At 44.3% G+C, this 5,975-nt stretch overlaps 1 pseudogene; it reads left to right on the top strand.

Moving 5' to 3' along the window:
- The first annotated feature begins 425 nt into the window (after nt 1-425).
- Nucleotides 426-4,904, top strand: LOC114617185 (annotated as a pseudogene).
- The last annotated feature ends 1,071 nt before the right edge of the window (nt 4,905-5,975 follow it).

The following is a 5,975-nucleotide window of genomic DNA, read 5'->3' as shown; positions in this document are numbered from 1 at the left end:
TACTGTTATTTTGCTCAAAGGATATGTCATCAAACTGCCTACTTAATACTCATGCTTGTGCTCACATCAGCACTGCTTTTGACATTGATCCGAGAAGCTTCTTTTGGCCCTGGGTAGTGGTTAATGCAGAGTCTCAAAGAGATGAGTCTGATCGATGAATGTTCATCCCTAATGGGATGTCTGTATCAATCCACCTCCGCAAGGATCAGAGCCGAAGGATAGGTAAAAGTGCTGTGAGATGCTGTCTCTTGGATGTGACATGGCCATTTCACTTGTAATCTCATGGCAGTTATGGTTATTTGCATAAGACTAACACAAAATCAAGCCAGTCAACATTCCCAGCATGCATGAGGCCCCACCTCTAGCCAAAGAGCTACTGGTAGTTGATGGCTCCTGGGGGAGAAGGAACATTTTTTTCCCCATAGATGCGGCTGCTGGTAGGTTGCCTATGCTCTAGTGGATGGCTGCACACCCATGAGTATATAGTCAACACTAATTGGACACAATTGGAAAGAAGGAGGAGGAGGAAAAGGAGGAGGAGGAGGAAGAGGAGGAGGAGGAGGAGGAAGAGGAGGAGGAGGAGGAGGAAGATGAGGAGGAGGAGGAGGAAGATGAGGAGGAGGAGGAGGAGGAGGAAGAGGAGGAGGAGGAGGAGAAGGAAGAGGAGGAGGAGGAGGAGGAGGAGGAGGAGGAGGAGGAAGAGGAAGAGGAGGGGGGACACCAAGGTGGGAGGAGGACATGTTGAGAGAGTGAAAGGAGAGAGCTGGGGATGGATATGTTCAAGATACATTGTAGAGGTATGAAATTGTCAAATAAGGGCTGTGACTGTCATTCAGTGGTAGATTGTTTGCCTTGCGCGCATGAAGACCTAGGTTCGATCCAAAATCTAAGGCATTCTACATAGCTCCATTATACCTATTGAGTTGGTAAGATGGCTAAGCAGACAAAGGCCTTGCTGCCAGGTCTGACATATCAACTCAATCCCAGAACCCACACGATAGAAGGAGAAAATCAAGTCCCATAAGTGATCTTCTGACCTGTAGACTTGTGTGTGCCGGGAGTCTCACCCAGGTCCTCTAGGCCAGAGCCCTCAACTGGAACCATTACTCTAGCCCCAAACAAGAAGTTTTTATAAACAAGAGTTTACCTTTCACAAAGACGTTCAGACCAGGAATGACAATGACATAGGAAGTCTTGTCAACTGTTTGCTGCAGCTGCAGACCTCAGCCATTCTTCTACACAGTTCTTCAACATGAACATAAGTTCCTCAGCACACCCATCTGCCTTCTTCAAGGTCCCCTCTAGCTAGCCATGAAGGGCAAGACTGGAGTTCTCTCTGTGGAGATCTACTGTGTTGGTATGAAGTTACTTCCACTCCCCTCTATTTATCAAAGAAGGGAAGAGACATTATCAGGCTTGACGGCAAGAACAGATATCAGTGACGGGTGTTTTGCCAGCCACAGGGCAGATGGAAACACTTTGTCACTGCAATACAGATGGCCCTGCTCCAAGCACAATTCCTCCTGGAGATGATGGCACATTTTAAAGTTAACCACGGGTACATCTGTAATGTGACCTGTGCTGCTTATTACGTTACTTAATGAATGGTGTGTAAGAGATCATAAATGGTTTTATAGAGAGACCTAACGCAGGCCTTACTGCTTTGCAGTATAGCTCTGTTCCACAGCTCCTTGTTGTCACCCCTAAGCTTGCCTCTATACTCAGAAAGCCACAAACACCCACTCCCTCAGAGAGCCACAAATGCACTAACTCAGAGAGCCACAAACACAAATACATGTGGCTGAGGCAGGTGCTCTTTTAGCAGGAGCCAAAGCGGTTAGCACAGCCTGAAACACCACCTAGTTGGTATGATTCTAAGATTGGAACTTAGCACTCTTCAAATTATACGTTTCCCCAGGCAACATAATCAACCATGAAACCACTTTGGAAACTTTTTATTAAGAAAGAAGAAAAGAGCATACAGTAGCCTTGGAAAGCTCCTCAACCAATACAAGAAGTCTTAGCCTCAGAAGCTTCCCTTTGGCCAGAAGGAAAGAATGCTGTCCTTCAACCCTAGCCTGATTTAGGGTTTGAAATTCTATAGTGTGGTTTGTTTATGGAAATCCACCTTGGAGGGGGGGGTATGTGCCCGCATGCATGCATGCATGTGTGCGTGTGTGTGGCCCTGTTTACTTCTCCTAGAAAGGTTTTGAATTTACAATTTCAAAGGTGTGTGTATGATGTCTAAGCCTTGGGTTAAATAACCACGCACATTCTCCAGGTTTCCTTACCCTTGTCCATGAGTGTCCATAACTTCCCCATGATCCTTATCTTACAGTATGTGATATTTTGTGTCCTGCATTTTTATTGTTTTGTATTGTTTTGTTTTTCTCAAGGCAGGGTTTCTCCATGTAGCCCTGACTGTCCTGGAACTTAGATATCCACCTGCCACTGCCTCTTCCTCTGCTGGGATTAAAGATGTGAGTGGCCACGCCCAGCTTGTGTCCTGCATTTTAAGTGGTGTGCTTCTATTGAAGATTCCTTTTTCCAGATCAAGTATGGTTCTAAACCTTATTCTCTGCTTACATTTCAAAACAAAGTATTTTACATTGAAGTGATCATGTTTTTATAAAAATAGAGTCACACAAGTTACTCCTAATGGGACACCTTTTTCCCTACTATCTGTACTGAGACTTCAGTCATGATCTATGAGCTGCCGATCTACCTAGACATTTGACACTGTCCTTTGTTCTAACCTTAGTTCTGTTTTTTAATGCAATATTTTTATAAATGAAATGTCCAAGTAAATGTTATAAGAGAACAGCATTACTTAAGGGATTTCTAATGAAGGAAATTGAGACCACATACCTGGATGCAAAGGAACAGCCGATTCTACTCCATGGGTATCTGAAGGTGGTAGTGGGTTGGTTTCAACAAGTCAGAGAACAGAAAAGGACTTGAGAAGCAGGTGAGGATAGGCAGGTAAAATAGGAAAGCCCTTGGAGGCAGCAGTCAGAGCATTCCTAACCTTTCCTTTGAATTTTGTTCAGGAAATAAAATGAGAAAGGATGCCATCAGTCCCCAGGGAGGACACCAATGTTGATATCTTATGTAATTTTCAAGATCCTTCCTTAAGGTGGAAAGTTAAACTACATCATTTACAGAAATAATACACTTTTAGCCAGCCTCAGATTTCTAAGATGAATAAAACTCGAAAATGAAAATGGTTGATGCAATTTTAAAATCTACTAACTACAGCTTAACAAATTATTGCAAACTCTGTAGTTTAAAATAACAAAACTCCAATCTGCCATTTTCTCTGCCCGAGTAAGTCTTCACTGTCTGGAATTTTCTTGTTTTCTTCACAGGCAGTATTCTGCCCACTGGCCCACCACCTTAGGGGAACGGTGGCCACAGAGTCTACAGCCACTGCTGCCATTGCCATGGAGCTGGTTTCCGCTGACAATATTGAAGATGCTCCTGCTCCTTCTACCTCTGCAGATAAAATGGAGAGTCTGTATGTGGATAGTGAAGCTAAGAAACTACTGGGATTAGGACAGAAACATCTGGTGATGGGTGATATTCCAGCAGCTGTTAATGCATTCCAGGAAACAGCTAGTCTTTTAGGTAAGAAGTATGGAGAAACGGCTAATGGGTGTGGAGAAGCCTTCTTTTTTTATGGGAAGTCACTTCTGGAGTTGGCCAGAATGGAGAATGGAGTGTTGGGAAATGCCTTAGAAGGAGTGCATGTAGAAGAGGAAGAAGGAGAAAAAACAGAAGGTGAATCTTTGGTAGAAAATAATGATAATGTAGATGAGGAAGCAAGGGAAGAGTTGAGAGAACAGGTTTATGACACCATGGGAGAAAAAGAAGCCAAAAAAGCAGAAGGCAAGTCTCTGACAAAGCCTGAAACTGATAAAGAACAGGAAAGTGAAGTGGAGAAGGGTGGAAGAGAAGATACGGCTATAAGTGAGCCTGCAGAGAAGCTCCAGGAAAAAGTTGAATCGACTTCAAAGCAGTTAACTGAATCCTCTGAAGAAGCAAAAGAAGCAGCAATACCAGGACTGAATGAAGATGAGGTCACTTCTGGGAAGACAGAACAGGAATCACTGTGTACTGAGGAAGGAAAATCAATTTCTGGAGCTTATGTTCAAAATAAAGAATTCAAAGAAACAGTGCCTCAGGAGGAGGGAGAGGAAATAATAAGCTTAGAGAAAAAGCCAAAAGAAACTTCAGAAGATCAGCCTGTTGAGGCTCCAGAAAAGCAGGGCGCTTTAATGAAGATGGTAGAAATAGAAGCTGAAATAGACCCTGAAGTCGAGTCAGTGGACGTGGGTGGGGAGGAGCCAAAGGATCAAGTAGCTACCTCTGAGAGTGAACTAGGAAAGGCTGTTCTTGCGCAACTGTCAGGGCAGGATGTTGAAATATCACCAGTAGTGGCTGCAGGGGCTGGATCAGAAGTCTCTGAGAAGCCAGGGCAGGAGATTACAGTTCTTCCCAACAATGGTCCAGTTGTTGGACAATCAACTGCAGATCAGACTCCTAGTGAACCACAGACTTCTGCAGAAAGACAGACAGAAACTAAAGATGACTCAAGTGTAGAGGAGGTCAAGGCAGAGCTGGTTCCTGAACAGGAGGAAGTTATGCTACCTGTAGAAGAGTCTGAGGCAGCTGGAGATGGGGTTAAGACCAACGTAGCCCAGAGGGCCACGGAGAAAGCACCTGAAGACAAATTTAAGATAGCTGCTAATGAAGAGACACAAGAGAGAGACGAACAGATGAAAGAGGGTGAAGAAATTCTTCCTGGGCTGGTTGAACTTCCTCTAAGAAGTGTCGGTGGCTTTTCTCAGTCTGATCCAGCAGTCACAGAGCTAGAGGGAGTGTGGATGCCTCTTGTGTCCTAGGCACAGCTCTTCCTTTCTCCCATCTTCTACTCATTAGAAGAGACCCACTACATCCAATCAGCACCCAAGAGGATGGGAATGAGCCACTGACTTTTGGAGGTAGGATGTCAAACAATTTGTAACTTATTTCAAACTACCAAGACGAACATCGAAAACTAGAGAAGGGTCCAAGGCCCTAGAAGTGAAGATAAAGGAGGTATTAGCTTCTAGAACATAGCAGAGGGGCATGGGAATCCTCAGGTCCTAAGTTCACATCATCCTAGGAATTGTACAAGGCTTGACAAAGTCCTTTCAAAGATTCTCACCAATACCTCAAAATCTGAAGTACGTTGGTTAGTTTTTCAACACTGTGAAAAAAATACTTGAGAAAAATCAACTTAAAGGAGAAACAGTCTGGGTGTGGTGACGCAGATCTCTTTTTTTTTTTTTTTTTTTAAAAAGATTTATTTATTTATTATATGAATACACTGTAGCTGTCTTCAGACACACCAGAAGAGGGCATCAGATCTCATTACAGATGGTTGTGAGCCACCATGTGGTTGCTGGGATTTGAACTCGGGACCTCTGGAAGTCAGTGCTCTTAACCACTGAGCCATCTCTCCAGCCCCCGGTGACGCAGATCTCTAATGCTAACAGAGCAGGCAGGCAAACTCCTGCATTGGCGGCCAGTCTGTCACTACATAGTGAGTTTGAGGCCAGCCAGGGACACATCACAAGAATTTATCTCTATAACAACAATTACTACAAACTTTAATTAAAATGAAAGGAAGAAGGTATATTTTGGTTTGTGGTTTTAAAGGTATCAATCCATGATCATTTAGCTTCCTGGGTCCAGGGCATGGTGGCAACCAGGAAGCAGAGAAGAGGTTAGCACGCAAGTCTTTGGAGGACGTTTCAGGTCCAAACCAAAACACTGAGGGATGTTGGGAGTGGATGTGGAGCCGGGTGCTGGGAAGGAAGGGAGAAGGTAGAGAAGGGAGTGCCAGTGTGACACAACGGGAAGAGTGGAAGGCTTTCTGGGACTCACTGGGCCAATGGTCCAAAGCCCCACAATAGGAAGAGCTCTGTGCA

Source organism: Grammomys surdaster, unplaced genomic scaffold, assembly GCF_004785775.1.
Source record: "Grammomys surdaster isolate TR1022 unplaced genomic scaffold, NIH_TR_1.0 135, whole genome shotgun sequence".
NCBI lineage: Eukaryota > Metazoa > Chordata > Mammalia > Rodentia > Muridae > Grammomys > Grammomys surdaster.
This window is presented reverse-complemented; position numbering and strand designations above follow the sequence as displayed.